Below are 17,581 nucleotides of genomic sequence, written 5' to 3'. Positions count from 1 at the left end.
GTGAACTATGATTGCAGTCGGCCTTTAACGCGAAAGCTTTAAGTAATAATGAAGGAAGCTTACACTAATGTGTAAGACATGAAGGTAGCGAAGCTGTACGCAACAGAAGGTTTCTCCTCTCTTTCGCCTCATGGCGTTGTTTAAGTTAAGCCTCTCTGCTGTACGAGGGACCACAGCTGTATGTTCGTCCTCCACTATTGGCAATAAGATGTTTGAGTGGCACAACCTGGTTCTGACGTCAGCTTAGGAACTCGCGCAGCTTTCGTCCGCTTGTGTGTATCGCGCACAAGGTTGCAATACAGGAGGAGAGAGAGAACAACTTCAGGGCATCGGTCAGACGATCGTGTGTAACTCGTCCTTTCTAGCTTATATGCCAAGATCACTGCCCAGAGCTCCTCAATAAGTATTCAAAATGCTTAGGCTTCCCTCAAGTATTTTTCAAATGCTCCTATGCAGACTTCGCACTTTGTAATGCTACGCACAAAGCAGCGCACCGCTACACACACATGACACGTCAGAAAATAAAACGGCTGTATCCCATTTGTTTCGTTGTCGTCAACTTGTATCAGATGAATGGTTTGTCTGTGCCCAATGCATTAATTCTTCTGCACCGTCAAACGTATTATTAGGAGATTTGGGGATATTTGGGACGCTCACAATGTTCGTGTGGATATTTTCTTCGGGCTGTAAGGCATACAGTACCTTCTTCAGAAATTTGCTGTCGTTATGTCTGCGTACACGAAGGTGCATATCCGCAGCTAGCATTGTTTATTCACATGGAAATGTAATGAGGTTTGTTCTACGCCACAGAGAAACGGCGCAGACAACGTTGTCCAGAGTACTCAAAGGCGCCTTTTGTGCAACGAATTTCTATCGTAGCTACCGTTATCGTAACGAACTGAATCTCAATCCGAACAGTTATGACGTTATGACCGTGTTGAAGGGTTGATATACTGGGTAACGAACGCAATAAATAGAATACGTGCCGGTTTTCCGCGTAACAAGAATCAGAAAGGATAAATATGTGCAAGCAGCTCTTCAGGCGTAAACAACAAATCCTGGCCTACTCGGGATGACGTTCCATGAATTGAAGAAAATTACTGTTACTCTCTTGTTCTGGACTAAGGAGCCCACCCAGTAACCAGCTCTACTTTACTGTTAAATAAAGTTTTCTCCTCCTTGTCCTGGTCCTCTTAAGGGCAATTTTACTGTAACGCATATCTGAATATTGGGAAGATGTGGGCGTGGGAAATGTAACAAGATATCCCTCCTGGTCTGAACAAATATAGTGTTACTGTATCTTTACCGTATACGTGACTTGTTTTGCTCAATAAACCTCCATACTTGTTAGAAGCCTAGTATAAAACCAGCACGCGCGTATACAGACAGTAGATAAGTTATTTGGAACTCAAGCTACATTTTTTGTGACCGGTAGTGCATGTCAGCGCACTCTCATGCCATGACAACGTAAAGTGATGGGATTCAATATTTTTGAGCGTTCGCCATGGTTGAAAAACGTTTACCTTACATACGATTGCTGGGAATCGTAATGCCTTCTGCCATTGCCGACAGCCTCGATGGACTGGAATTTGTTTTGGTCTTGCATTCTCGCTGTCGTCGGTTATTAGACTATGGCTGTTCCCTTTGTTCGAAAGACTGCTGAACACAGAAGCTGCCACCTATCTCCGACTCTTCGCGCGCCGCACAAGACCAGCTTCACAAGAATGGCGCCATGCTGGCAGTGTTCCTTCCGGAGCGGCATCAAGAAGTATACTTTATATCACGCCGTGAGGTCTTTTATTATGACAAAAAGTTCCGCATATGCAAAATATGGTGCGGGCAAGCATAAAAAGCCAACTGAGCGCAAAAACAGCAGGGATAGCGAGCTCTAGTGAAGCAAACGACAAATGCGAGAATCCCTAAGCCGACGTCACGGAGACGCGCTCTGCAGCGCCGCCCGTTGTCGCGCTCACCGCCAATAGCTCACTGTTCTGTGCCGCACGTGTCCTCGTGGCCTTCCTTCATGGCGCGCGCTTATCGCTGCGGCGGCGGTCTCCTCGCCTTCCTCCACCACGTCCTGCACACGGGTCCCGCGGCCGTCTCCTTTCCCTCTTCGCCCACCTCTCCCATACGCCTATATCTCCCGGTTAAAGGGCCTCTGCTCTGTGCCGGGCACTAGCGGAAGGCGGTGTGTTTGACTTCTAGCGCCCTAGGACAAAACTGTTCACCCCACGGTGACTGCCCGAGGTAGCGTAGAGTAGCTCGAAAAGCGACAGAAACCATTGAGACGGATGCAGACATTGAACAAATGGACAGCAGACTAGCACACCTCATCGAGGCTAAACGGTCCTTGCTGGACCGCTGGAAGAAACAACGGCTCAATAGGCGCCTCAGAAAGAAGGTGGCTGAGCTCAACAGGGCGATCCAAGGACACTGCCGCGCCCTCTGCGTTCAGCAGTGGAATGAGATCTGCAACGCGGCGCATGGACAGTTACATTGCGGAAGGACCTGGAACCTCTTACGCCATCTCTTGGATGAAACTAAATCAAAGTCCCATCAACGTGATAGGTTAACCAAGCTTATGCACCGCGCCATACAGAAACACGGTGAAGAGGAGGTACTTAAGAAAATCAATGACAAATACTTACCGCCTACCCCAATTGTGCAACATGGTCCATACCAAGGGCTACCAAACAAAAGACTCGATCGGGAAATCGATGTAGAAGAGGTTCGAGTAGCACTACACGACTTAAACAGCAAATCTGCAGCAGGCCCGGACCTAGTAACAAATAAGAGTCTCAGGAACCTAGACGACCACTCAATTGAAAACCTAACAAAATTCTACAACAAGTGTTGGAAAACAGGATCACTGCCGCGGCAATGGAAAACAGCCAAGACCATTCTCATCCCTAAACCAGGTAAACCGCCGGACACCGACAATCTGAGGCCCATATCTCTTACGTCGTGTGTAGGCAAGGTGCTGGAGCATGTCCTCTTGAATCGATGGCAGGATTACCTGGAGAGCGAGGATCTATACCCAACCACGGTTATCGGCTTCCGAAAGAGATTAAGTACCCAGGATGCGATGATTCAGTTGAAGCACGAAATCCTTGACGACTCCGGTGCCTCAAGAGATAATAAGGCAATCCTAGGGCTTGATCTCCAGAGTGCTTTCGATAACGTCAAGCACTCTGCGATACTGTCGCAAGTTTCTAAGCTCAACATGGGTGAACGCAGTTATAACTACATCCAGGACTTCCTAACGGGTAGAACCGCTCAGCTAAGGGCAGGCCATTTACAACTCGACGATAAGAAGCTCGGCAGCACTGGCACTCCGCAAGGGTCCATGATATCGCCGTTACTATTCAATCTAGTAATGATAGGAGTAGCCAACAGACTCGCCACAGTGGGGATCCGGCACACTATCTATGCCGATGATATTACACTGTGGGTAGACAGGGGTAGCGACAGTCACATTGAGACCAAACTACAAGAAGCAGTCGACGCCATTGAAGAACATCTGGATGGTACAGGACTTGTTTGCTCACCAAGCAAATCAGAACTCCTAGTTATACCACCACGGAGGGGTCGCACTACGGACAGGCAACAAGGCACGATCAGGATAACTACGCGGTCTGGTCAAATTGTTCCCGAAGTCAGCAAGATCAGAGTACTCGGAATGATCATCGAACGGCACAGAAGAAACGGCGAGACTATCGCACGCATCACAGCCAAGACCGAGGACGCAATGAGGCTCATCCGACGAGTTACATCACGGAAGGCTGGCATGAAGGAGGACAGTTTGATCAGGCTAGTTCACTCCTTTGTGATCAGCCACATCACGTATGTCGCGGCATACCACAACTGGTTACAACACGAGCGTAATAAGATCAACGCCATCATTAGGAGGGCCTATAAGTCCGCGCTAGGCCTGTTTGAATCCACAAGCACGCCGCTCTTCCTCAAGTTAGGAGTGCATAATACGCTCGAGGAGATAGCGGAAGCACAACGTACGGCCCAGCTCGAACGTTTATCTACAACAAGGACTGGAAGAAAGATCCTAGAGGACGTAGGATACATACGCCACAGCGGTGGTGACAACAAACTCACCATCCCGGATGAGATACGTCACCGGATCAGGGTAGATCTTCTACCAAAAAACATGCACCCTGACTACAACAAGGGCAGAAGGGCGGCAAGGGCTAAAGCCCTCGTCGACTTACACGCCCAGGATAGGCACGCTCGCTATGTAGATGCGGCGGAATATCCACACGAAGCCTTCGCTGCGGTTGTCATAAAGGCCACCACGGGAGACACTGTGACGGCGGCAAGCGTCAAGTGCACCGATGCAGAACGCGCAGAGGAGGTGGCCATCGCCCTGGCCATTACCGACGCAGGCTGCCAGTCGGTGATCAGTGACTCACGAACTGCAGTTCGGAACTACGCCAAGGGACGCATCTGCAAAGAAGCTTTGCAGGTGCTACGCAATGCATGTCTAGAAGGCGCAAGAACTGTTCGAGTGAAGTGGATCCCGGCGCATGCGGGCAAGGACGTGTCGAGTAAGAACGCAAACCACAACGAGACGGCACACGCGGAGGCGCGAGCACTCACCAACCGCGCCCCCGCAACTGACCGTCCAACGTGGTTCGGTGCTAAGGACCGAATGACAGACTATAGCGAAATAACCAAAGCCTACCGCCTGGCTCGGAGGACCTTCCCACCTCCGGACCCGGGGTTGAGCCGGGCGGAGGCAGTGCTACTAAGACAGCTTCAAACCGGGTCCCTACCCACCCCGGCTCTGATGCACCGAATGTATCCGGAAGCATACCCTACTGCCATGTGCCAGCTCTGCTGCAGGGAGACTGCAGACCAGAAACACATCTTATGGAACTGTGTCACGAGCCCAATGGAAGCGAGGTCAAGAACCATCCCGCCACGGCTTGCAGAAGCCGCAAGGAGCTACACCTACGAAAATCAACACTGGGCCGTCCAGCAGGTCCTGCGGGCGCTCGCCAGGCATGAGACTCGCGAGTCGGCAACGGCGAGCTCACGTCTCGGATGAGTAGCCACCAGGACGACGCCGAGGCCCGCGTCGCGGCGCGTAAAAACGTCGTTCTGCCGGCCTAAATAAAGTTTAATCAATCCATCGCGCTACAAAAACAGGCAATTACAGGAAACAAGCCTTAGTGTAGTTCGCGTCGTTCCTTAAACGGTACTTTTGTCCGCTTGACCCTGTAATGACGTCCTTGCACTGCCGTTATGTCTGTCCGTCTTCTCCTATGCTGGATAGAAAAAAAGAAGGTTGGAGATGGTGCAGGAGGCTCCTGTTGGACCTGCGTAACGTAGGTTCCGGTTTCGAATCCCGTACCCAAACCTACCCAATGTACTTTGATTCTGCCTGCGGCGGTGGCCACTATTGGAAACATTGCTTGGTCACGCCGACGTCGGCGGCAAGATGTTTGCTTAACTGAAAATTTATAGCTTTCGCATAATTAATAACAACGCAGCACTGCATGCATGGCGGCTGTACTAAAAGTAATTACTGGGTTTGTGCTAAAACATCCACACTTTACACCCATCATCTGTTAATACTGTTAACAAAGAGACTTGCGTAGGTGAGCGTCGTCGAGTCGAATACCCCGGCGACTGCTCGGCAGGCTTTTTATCTTTCGGTGCACGTGGTTCTCGAACCGTCGATTCACATCTAGAACATTGTAGATCCAATAAGATTATTCTGGGCTGTTCAAGTTAGATCGGAATGCCCTCCCTATCAGAACAGATACCACATGCGGCACAGAAATAAAGAATGGAACACGCGCTTCCCTTGGCACAGAGATAACACAGACCAGCATAGCCGGGCGGTAAAAGCGAAACACAAATAAACAAACCCAATACATGGTTCGCGGCATTATCCCCCCCATTTAAGAGTGCATCGACCCGATGCTAACATAAGCGACAGTCGGAAGAAACAAAAATAAAAGTTCTTCATCGTCCGTAGAAAGGTTTTAAGCGAACCACGTGGACGACTTCGGGCCGCGTGTGTCGTCGTGATCTGCCGGAGTCACCATCGGGGATCACTTCGTAGGTAAGTTGGCCAACACGTCGTGGAATCTGGTAGGGTCCGAAATACCGTCGCAGAAATTTCTCACTCAGTCCGCGTCGTCGGATGGGAGTCCAAACCCACACACGATCCCCTGGGTGGTACTCGGCGTCTCGGCGTTGGAGGTTGTAGTGGCCGGCATCCACCAGCTGCTGGTCCGTTATACGAACTCGAGCGAGCTGGCGGGCCTCCTCCGCACGCTGAAGGTATCCTTGGACGTTAGCGTTGAGGTCATCGTCATCTACATGCGGAAGCATGGCGTCAAGCGTCGTAGTTAGCCGTCTTCCGTAGACGAGTTCGAACGGTGTCATCTGGGTGGTTTCTTGGATGGCCGTGTTGTACTCAAACGTGACATACGGGAGCTCTTCGTCCCATGTCTTATGTTCAACGTCGACGTACATGGACAGCATATCGCAATTGTCTTGTTCAAACGTTCGGGGGTGGTACGCCGTCGTTCTTCGGTGATCCATGTTGCTGTAGCGTAAGATTCCTTGCATGAGCTCCGCAGTAAAGGCTATTCCGTAGTCCGTGATTAGGACTTCAGGGTCTCCATGTCGCAGCACAACTTCTGTTATGAAAAACTTGGCGACTTCTTGTGCAGTCCCCCTCGGAAGAGCGGCGGTCTCCGCGTAGCGCGTCATGTAGTCTGCTGCTACGATAGGCCACTTGTTCTCGGATCGCGACGTAGGAAACGGGACCCGAGGGTCCATTCCAATCTGTTGGAAGGGCCTTGATGGGACGGCGATCAGCTGCAGAAGTCCGGCGGGTCTCGTCGATGACGTTTTTCGTCGCTAGCAGTCACGTCAGCTCCGGATGTCGCGGGTGACGTCGGATGCAAGGCGGGGCCGGAAGTACTTCGTCTTGATTTTTCCAATAGTGCGAGCTGTGCCGAGATGTCCGGAAGACGGGTCGTCGTGGCATGCTTCCAAAATTTTGTCATGAAGGTGTGTAGGAATGACAAGAAGATAATTCGTTCTGGCTCCGGGGCTGAAATTCTTCTTCACGAGGACGGAGGCTTTCAGGCTGAATGCTGGTAAGTTCCGCTTGAAGGTCCTAGCCACGGCGACGTTGCGTCCTTCGAGGTAGTCGATCATTACGCGTAACTCGCGGTCGGCACGCTGCTGGGCGGCTAGGTAGCTTTCCGTCACGACTCCGAAGAATGCGCTGTCGTCGTCGGAATGTTGTGGTGGTGGGTCGACGGGGGCGCGAGACAGGCAGTCGGCGTCGGAATGTTTCCTCCCGGATTTATAGACTACTGTAACGTCGAATTCTTGCAGGCGTAAGCTCCACCTACCAAGACGGCCAGAGTGGTCCTTCAAATTGGCGAGCCAACACAGCGCGTGGTGGTCTGTTACAACCTTAAAGGGTCTTCCATTGCACTTAAGGGCGGAATTTCGCAATGGCCCATATAATCGCGAGGCATTCTTCCTCAGAGGCTGAGTAGTTTTTTTCTTCCTTGGACAGACCACGGCTGGCAAAGGCGATTACTTTTTCGCTCCCGCTTTGCTTCTGAACGAGGACGGTACCCAAGCCTATACGTCCGTGTGCATTTCCATTTCGGCGTTTTAGTCGAAATGCGAGAGCACGGGCGGGCTTTGCAGGCGTTGTTGCAGCTCACAGAATGCTTTTTCTTGGGCGTTTTCCCAGCTGAAAGGGGTGCTATCTTTCGTCAAGCGCGTGAGTGGCTCTGCAATCCGTGCGAAGTTTGCGACGAAGCGCCGGTAGTATGCGCACAGTACGAGAAATCTTCGCACGACCTTCTTACCTTTAGGTCTTGGGAAGTTCGCTATGGCTGAAGTTTTCTGCGGGTCAGGAAGGACTCCCGTGGCGTTGACGACATGGCCCCAAAACCTCGTACGCGAAGCGGCACTTTTCAGGCTTCAGAGTTAACCCCGACGTACGGATGGCCTCGAGTACCGACTGCAACCTTGCGAGGTGTTCGTCGAAAGTCCGGTAGAATACCACAACGTCGTCGAGGTATACGAGGCAGGTGTGCCACTTCAGGCCAGCTAGCACAGTGTCCATGACTCTCTGAAACGTTGCTGGCGCCGTGCATAGCCCAAACGGCATCACCTCGAACAAGTATAGGCCGTCCGGGGTTATGAATGCATTCTTCTCTCGATCTCTCTCGTCCACTTCAATTTGCCAGTAGCATGTCTTCAGATCCATGGATGAGAAGTACTTCGCGTGGCAGTGGTCGAGGGCATCGTCGATTCGTGGCAGGGGCTACACGTCCTTTTTGGTGATCTTGTTCAATCGCCGGTAGTCAACGCAGAACCTCAGTGTGCCATCTTTTTTCTTCACGAATATGACCGGAGCAGCCCAGGGGCTTTTCGATGGCTGTATAATGTCGTCGCTGAGCATGTCTTCGACTTGTGTCCGGATGGCTTCCCGCTCGTGTGAAGACACGCGGTACAGTGACTGTCGGGTAGGTCGGGCTCCATCTTCGGTTATAATTCGGTGCTTCGCTAGGGGTGTCTGACGTAATTTTGAGTTGGACGAAAAACACTCGCTGTAGCAACGCTGCAAATCCAATAATTTGTCGCAGTTTTCTTGCGGGAGTGCTCGGTTCACGTCGAAAGGATGCGGAAGCTTGAAGGTATCTTCGGGTGCGCGTTCAAAGTCGGCAACCGCGATCACGTCACTTGCTTCTTGCGTTTCTTCGAGGAACGCAATTGCAGCACCCCTGTTTGAATGCTGGTATTCCTCGCTGAAATTAGTGACCAAAACTTGGGATTGGCGTTGAGTAAAGCGCGCAATGCCTCTTGCAACGCAGACACCGCGGTCGAGGAGCAACCTTTGGTCACTCTCTACGATAGCGTCGACGTCAGGAACAGCATCTTCACAGTAGACGGTGATCATCAAGCTTGTGCGGGGTGGCAATGTGACATGATCATAGGCGATCCTTACAGCTGCACGGTGTTCGGGGTTCGGTTCCTGCCTCATGGAGTGATCGGAGGAAAAAGTTATCGAGCTTGGTCTGCAGATCAATTATTGCGCCTTTGTCCGTCAAAAAGTCCATTCGGAGAATTACGTCGTTGGAGCAGTTAGGCAATATAACGAACGCGGCAGGATACGTCGTGCCGTCTATGGTGACGCGTGATGTGCACGTTCCACTTGGCGTCACGAGGTGGCTTCCTGCTGTGCGTATGTGCGGACCGTCCCATCTGGGCATAACTTTCTTCAGCTTAGACGCAAATGGTCCGCTCATTACTGAGTTGTCGGCTCCCGTGTCTACGAGGGCGACTACATCAAGGCCGTCGGTGGACAACTGGACGTCGGACGCTGCTTTCCTCGAGTTTCGGGTGCGTCGGGGCGTCGTATCTCGGCTTGTGCGTGCTGATGGTCGGGCACTATGCGCCGTCATTGTTGTCGTCTTCTCAGCGACAGGCTCTGTCATTTCGGGTATGCGTCGGTTCGTGTCGTCGTCGTGTTCGGGAGTTACGTCTGGGTTGGAAAGGGTCGCCGGGCTGAGGGCATGTCGTGAATGATGGTCTTCGGCGAGTCGTAGCGTCGTTGGAGGGTTTTCATTTTTTCGCCGTCGTGCAACTTTACCTCCAGAAGTTGCTGCTTTTAGTTTCCCGTACGTGCGCTTGGAGAACTCCCACGCGTGAAGTCTTCATAGCTTCGACGGCTTGGTGATCGGTATGGGCAGGGTAACGACGAACGGTTGAACCGTGCTGGACCTCGGTTGGTGTTGGACAGGTAATCGTCGGTTTCAGTAGGGCGCTGGCGGGTCGGGGGCGTGGTGCGTCGACGGAGAACCCTCGCAAACCGAGCCTCTTGCAGGGGCAGCGACCGTAGATGTGGTCGGCCTCTCCGCAGTGGTAGCACAGCGGACGATTGTCTGGCGTTCGCCACACGTCGGTCTTCCTTGGGGCGGGGGGTTGCACCCCAGGTGGTCGGGCCGGCGACAGGGGACGACGGTATGGAGCCTCAGGACGATGGGGGGCAGGCGGGCGAGGTGGACAGACAGCAGCCGCGTAGGTCATGGCTTGCGGCTCGCGGGTTGCTTCTGGCGTCGTTGAAGTTTCCAGCGCTTGCTGCACTTCTTCCCTAATCACGTCGGTAAGGGAAGCGACTTGGGGTTGCGGCGGCGTTGGGAGACGTTTCCGCAGCTCCTCTCTCACTATTGCGTGGATAGTCTCGCGTAGGCTGTCGGCCGGGATCCGCGTGCTGTCGAAATCGTTCGCATTGGCCGGGCCAGCAAAGTTGCGGTCGTACTGCTTAGCACGCATTTCGAGGGCCCTCTGAATTGTGCTGGCGTCGGTCACAAATGCCGCGAACCATGTATTGGGTTTTTTATTTGTGTTTTGCGTTTACCGCTCGGCTGTGCCGGTCTGTGTTATCTCTGTGCCAAGGGAAGTGCGTGTTCCATTCTTTCTTTCTGTGCTGCATGTGGTATCTGTTCTGATAGGGACAGCATTCCGATCTAACGTGAACAGCCCAGAATAATCTTATTGGATCTACAATATTCTATATGTGAATCGACGGTTCGAGAACCACGCGCGCTGAAAGATAAAAAGCCTGCCGAGCAGTCGCCGGGTTATTCGACTCGACGACGCTCGCCTACGCAAGTCACTTTGTTTACTGCCGCTTCGCCGCTTGTGTATTCTTTGAGTTGTTAGGGCAGCACGAGTTCGCTCTAATAAACGTTCTTTTCCTTCAAGACAACTGCCTCATCTTTGGCTCCGTGACATCTGGTGGAGGTGCTGGGTACACACCCTTCATGCTCCCTACAATCTCTGGAAGCCGCCAAGCCAGTCCAACAAGAGCCAGCCTCCGCCTGCAAGGTTAACCATCTGAGCTCGGTCTACTACCGGAGAAAACGAAGAAGGAAGACGTCGCAACCAGCACCATGATCAACGCATGCACCATGACCAGCGGTTACAATCCTGCCCTCGTTCTTCAGCAACCCAGGGAGCCCCCATCATTCCATGGGTCGCCTGTCGGAGGACCCCGAGGACTGGTTGGAGCAGGTCGAACGGGTCAGGCTGTTTAACCGATGGGACGACGTGGAGACACTGAAACAAGTGTTCTTCTACCTTGAGGACTCAGCACGGATCTGGTTCGAAAACCATGAGAGCTTTCAACGATTTCAAAACACAAATAAACAAAGCCAATACATGGTTCGCGGCAATATAACACCATCCCTTATAACACCCGACACAAAGAAAGTATAAATACCCAAATTGTGAGCGCGGTTGTTGGTGCTGGCGGTGGTGACCGTAAGGGAGGCTGTTCTTGGGCAGAGTGTCCGTGTTTTGTGGAGAACAGCTTTTTGAAGGAGCAGAAATGCGAATCACGTATCTATAAGAATCCGGCAAAGTGGTCCGTTATCGCTTAGGCCTCAAGTCGATATTGAGTAATTTTTGTTTTATTCTGCGAATCCTACGTCGTCTTGGGCGCAATTTCTCTGTACCCCACCTCTCGCAGAATGTCACACATATGTGTTACTTCTATCTTCATCACAGAGACATTTTCTCTGTCGTACTTACTCCTGTGTGACGACAAAAATGTTTGCTTAGGCTATCAGACACATCTGGAGCCCCTGCGAGGTATAAGACGCGTCAGTTTCGTGCACCAGCGCGTATATTTTGACCTATATATGAATTGCCATGAAAGAAAACTTGTCTTATCGGGAGCTAGACAGAGCTGTTTCGCTTGTGCGTTTACATGCTCACTACGAATAAAAGGAGTAAAGAACATTATTGATCGAAGAAAACGGAGCGCAACACTCGCCGCATAAAGCTGCCGCTTTACGCATAACAGGCAACATCAACGACCTCGTTCTGTGTGCGAGGGCATCAGGCCACTCCACAGGTCAGAAATGGGACGCCGGCACCGGGAGATGGCAGATAATCAGGACAATACCGCAAACATGCACAAGTAATGTAGTCACGGGGAAAAGAAAATTGAGTAAACTGGCGTCTACATCGGAATTGAGCGCAAGACCTGCGGAATGCGAGAGGAGCACTCATATCCGCTCCACGCCGGCTCTACAGCCCTAATTAACTCACGGTGGATCTAGAGAACGCCTCATGGCATTGAACGAAGAAACATAGTTAGGGACATGTGGGTAATCCGAGCGAGCTAATAATTGCCGTAGCGGTCACTGCAGTACCAAATTACTTTTCGGTGAAATGTCCTTTTTGCTGAATGATGCAAAGTCGGGTCCGATGTTCCCGTCCGGCGTTAGAGTTAACGTTGTGCTTTTCGCTGCAATCCCGTGAGTCGATGCTGAGATTTTTAGGTGCAATGCACGAGATGCTGCTTGCGACATTTGGAAGGCTCAACGTTACGCCTATGTAGCGTTAAGTCGACATATATGGTGAACAGTGGCTCTTGATGAAAGCTCCCGGTAATTTTAGCGAACAGAAGGAATTGACTCAAAGGGGAAAGAATGGCGATTTTAAAAGGGAACGTAATATTGTCAAGCACACCTTCAAGTTTCGCGCTCACGCCTCAGACTCACCAAGCCACGTAAAACTTACCGCAAATCCAGGGGTGGACTGGTGGCGCCTAATACTGGCATATTCGTTCGCCAATTGTACACTAATGCTTGAACTATGCATGAACTATGTGTCTTAATGCGTGCTAAGGCGTCCGCGCAATTTTTTATCGACACTCTCAGGGGAACATAAAACGAAACAGGGTGGGCAGGCTGCTTAGCTAGGCGGGCCACATGGTGGATTGTTAAAAAAATTACACTACCTTCCCGCAGGGGAACCCTGAGTAGTATGCGAAGCAGGCATGGGGCGTTTCAAGTGCCCATTAGTTTTCAGTTCGTCGTTTCCGTGAGGTTGAGGTACGTAGCTACGGTTACATTTACACCATGGTAACTACCACACTTTTCCTTTACCGGAACTACAAAATGGGAAATTGCGTTGCCCCATGGTTGTTTCGCTTACTACTCAGGGTTCCCCTACGGGAAGATGGCGTAATTTTATTGGAGGGGGTGGGGGGTGTTAGAGTGCAGAGGCATTAAAGAGAGACAGAGAGAGAGAGAGAGAGAGACGTTGTACGTGGTATGAGTCTTTATTTAGGCATTATCATCATCATGTTCAACGTAGGTGACGTCGAGTTGTGGTTGGTGTTCCGCTTTGATTATGACCGCCTTATGGTCTGTGAAATGTAAAGTAAAGGGCTGTTGTAATGAAGTATCCTAAAGTTGCTGAAGATGAGGTCGATGTACGCTCCCCGGAAGGTTGTGGGTGCTTGTAATCACGGCCCGCCGAGACTCGCTGACGCACGCCGCTGCCGACGACGATAAAACGTCGAAGGCGCGTGAAGCGTGCTCGTCTCGTGCCGGCCCAGGAAGACACCGGCAACACTATCGCTCCAGGAGCCATAGAAGGGATCGGGCATTCAGCAAGCCGAGCATGCGCCGTGGCGGTGTGGATGGCGCAACAACGACAACGACCAGGGAGGGACATAGCCCCGACCATGAGATGCTTCGCATCTAAAAAATGCGTCGCTGGGAATAATGTTTCGACAATCGTTCTGATCGCCATGCAGTGCACTGTTACATAGACAACTTTTCACTAACGTGCACAGCCGACTACAGGCGGCTGCATCATTGTAGCCCTACCCGCGCACGCACGTATCTGATACATTGTAGCGCCACGCCCAAACACACACATACACACGCACGCGCGCACGCACGAACACACACGTACACCCGTACGGTCCCCAGTAAATGCCACAGCAATGCTCTGAGGAAGAAAAGCTGGTTAGTCCGATTAGTTTATTCTATGGTTTACACATGGGGACATTGGTGGTTCCTGTTTCGAACTTAGCACGACCGTTTTCTTAAGTGCATATTTTACACATCAAGCGCTTTTGCTTCAGCACAAACACACCTGACGAAAGAGAAAATATAAAAGCACTTTTGTGTGATCAGTAAAAGGATACGGTCCGTAGAGTTTGGATCGGTGTCATGTTTTTGTGTAAAGAACAAGTTTTTGCTTTAAATGCTGCCAGAACGGTGACAGGAAGGTGGTGTTCATGGCGACACAGCTGATACTTTGCCATAACGTGTTTTTCGTTAAAGATCCCCTACAAAGATCCCCGCTCTTAGAAGAGTATGGGCGAGAAAAATGAACACTTCAGTATACAGTATGAATGGTGGCGCCTGAGACTGAAAACATACATTTTAGAAAGCTACTGTTCAACCGGTTGTGTTCTTGGCAAGAAAACGGGGAAGGAAAGTGGGAAGGTTGGGGGGGGGGGGGGGGGCGTAAGAGGACACCAAGGTTAAAGGAGAGACAACCGATTTTTGTGGAGTACATGTCCTCCAGCTCCTATGAAAGTCAGCGTTGTATGTACTTGGGTAACCGCAAGGAATTTGTAAATGCTTCCAATAATTTTAATTTTGCTCTGAAACTTTGGAAAACTCAAAGGTTGCGCTATGTAGTGTCTATCCCATTCAGACGCTATGTGCACAACTGTGTAGATCTCAATCCTGCGTTTTTTACAAAAAGAAATACCAAAGCTGAAAGTTTTCGCTAGTTTAGCGTAATTTTGTATCATTCGTCTAACAATGAAGATATTAGGGCATCTGGTGGCTACTAATATTACTAAGAGCGTAAACAAACAAAATGGTGACGCACGCGGTGGCATCAGCGGGGGAGCTTTTTAAGCCCTTTCTCCTTGTTTTCTCAAAATACTTGCGGCCCTGTAAACATAAAGAAACGATGCATATCACACAAATATATACGTATGTGGAAACATTCTGCGCTATTGACGCTCCTGCCCTCGGTGACGCTATGTACACAATTGTGTACATGACTGTAAAAAAAAAAAAACTAAGATTGTGTTGGGGTCAGTAACATGCCAATTCATCTTATTTGGTGAGAGACAGAGCGCAGAGACTACAAAAAATATGTAGGGGGAAAAGCGAGCAGCGTCTGAAAGGGCTAAACGTGAAACTACCTTACGTGTCCTAACACTTCCGTCGAATTCAACGCATGGTTCAAAAATCATATGAATGAACAGTAAAGATGGCACATTATTGTTGTTTTAGCCATGGACACGTTTTTAACACGAAAATGTTTTATACCGGGATCCGGAAAGATCTGATTGACGTCATATCTGTCACGGAAATGACATCGCCAAAAAACCGAGGCTCCGCCAGAATTAGACTCGGGTGCTCCGACGCCGCAGCGAGAGGTGCCAGGCGCTTTATCGACTCCACTGTGCGCCGTATGAATGCGCTGTATATCTTTCCTATAATCTGCTCTATTTCGATGGTGCTGCCGTCTAAACCCCGTTTTACAAAGCGGGATTTTCACTAGAATTCGCAGATGCGGTGTCGCTCGTGCGGCAGAACGACCTTTTTTGTTGCTGCAGGAAAGTGCCAAATGTTTGGAACGGTAAGCATCCCCGCGAACGCCGCTTGTGCGGCGCGTAAGGGGCCGGACCTGCGGCCAATAGGAACACAGCTAGGTGAACGCCACGACATCGCGTGATTCCGTCTCGCTGTGGACGGAAGCCAGAATATTCCGGTGACATCACCAACAAAGAAAACACCAAAATAATACAAACGCTACGCAATCAGGAAAGTTTGCAAGCCAGTTTTATTTGTAAACATAAAATGTAAGCTGAATAAAAACTTTTCAATGAATAAAACCTTCTTTTCTGTGAGTACCTTCAGAGATTGTTTACGCGTACTGCGCCATCTGTTAATACACACGAAAAAAAAAGGGTCGAAAAAGCGGGTACGGAAGCCTTTCGCTGACCACCTGGAAGTAGGTCACCAAAAATATTTGGCTGGTGGTAACCTCAGAAGTTTCAGAATATAGAATTCTTCTGCTTTAGACTTGGACTGATAATGCCAATAAATTACTAGCCAGAATATACGAAACAAATAGCATTAATTTTTAATTATCGGATTTTTTTGGTGAGGCTATCGCCGCTGGCGTCACAATGGTTCCTTCCAGAATAAAAAAAATAGCGTCATTGTCGACGGCTTTCGGCAGCTCGCCACTTCATTCACCGCATAGGTTATTCAAGAATCTTCGCTGTCCAAATAAACGAAGGGAGTGGTTTGCGAAGTGTACGCCCAAGTGCGACTGATGCGACCGGGGATCTCCGCCGTTACCGCAATCCGTTCGGTTAGCCACTTTGCCGGCATAAGCGAGCATGTACAGTCGGTAAAAGGCTTGTCTATACGCCTCGAGCTTCGCGATCGCTGCGCCGCCTGCCGCCGCTTCTCCGCGGCGTTGACGGGATGTGCGCTGCGTGGCTGATGGGGGCTCATGCAGTGTTTTGGTTCTGTTTCGCTTATTTTCACCTTTCCGCGCCCTATAAAAAACTTGTTATGGTTATGTCTCTAAGGAAAGAGTACGTTTATGTCACTTAAAAAGCAGCTGCATCTTCGTAGAGCACGCGATCGCCTGCAAGAGCTACCCGAGGACGTGGTTCTGCACTGATATTTTGCGAGACATAGGGTGGGGGGGGGGGGGTACGGCAGGCGGACGCTGTGTACAAATGTGGGGCGAAATCAAGCAATGAACGTTTTAGTAATCACACACAGAAATCTCGCGTTCACTGTCGTTTTGTTTTTCGACTTCAACGAACAGCTGATCGTTCGGCGGACGAATTTTTGAAAGTATACAGGGTAGGAAGTTCACAAGCGATGAAAGGTGTCGTTTGAAGAGTGTGGTACGTAATAAGGCCCTCTGATTTCAGTTTCTCCTTTATTCTGCAGGCTCCTTGTGCCATGTGACGATATTTGAGAAGAGGCGTTTAGTTGCGGACGCCGATTATATTCTAAGCCCGTCTGCGCGCTGCTCGCAGAGGATATATATAGCAGATGAATGTTTACGGGAGCTCACCTCACGACAAGACGACTACTCTTTGTCTTGTGCTGATCCCCCAGTATAATCCTGCATTATCCGTGGTACTTACGTTGAATATTCCAGAAATTAACACACACTGGCTTGTAAATGATGGTGATCATAATGTGAGGTAGAGATAGATAGAGAGAATGCTATTAATGGTAAAAGCGAGGTTAGCCGAGCCATATCGATTAGCATGCTACGCCATATGAAGGAACGAACACATGAGAGTCTGTGAACTGAAATAAATAAATAAATAACGATGTAATGCACGCGAGTGTTCAAGCACATACACAGAGTTTGGAAGTTAAGTTCATCACAGCACTTGTTCCAGGCCAGTACTACGCAAGAACACCAGCAGAGCTTTGGTAGCCCGTACGGCCTGGCGTCGGTCCGACCAAGGGCCCATAACTGCCCTTAGTTCAAGGCCTGCGTGGTGTGGTATACACAGAGATGTTAGGAGAGTCTGCCTTGACACAGTGAAGTTTGGACAGGTACAGATATCATGTTTGATGTCTTCTGTTACATGGCATGTTGGACAGAGTGGTGAAATGTCCTGTTGAATTTTGCAGAGGAAATGCCGTGTGTACGCCACGTTGAGACGAAGGCGGTGGACTACCGCTTCCTCACGCTTGCTGAG

The sequence above is a fragment of the Haemaphysalis longicornis genome, unplaced genomic scaffold (assembly GCF_048455015.1).
Source record: "Haemaphysalis longicornis isolate Haplotype H1 unplaced genomic scaffold, Haemaphysalis longicornis Haplotype H1 scaffold_7, whole genome shotgun sequence".
Classification (NCBI taxonomy): Eukaryota; Metazoa; Arthropoda; class Arachnida; order Ixodida; family Ixodidae; genus Haemaphysalis; species Haemaphysalis longicornis.
This window is presented reverse-complemented; position numbering follows the sequence as displayed.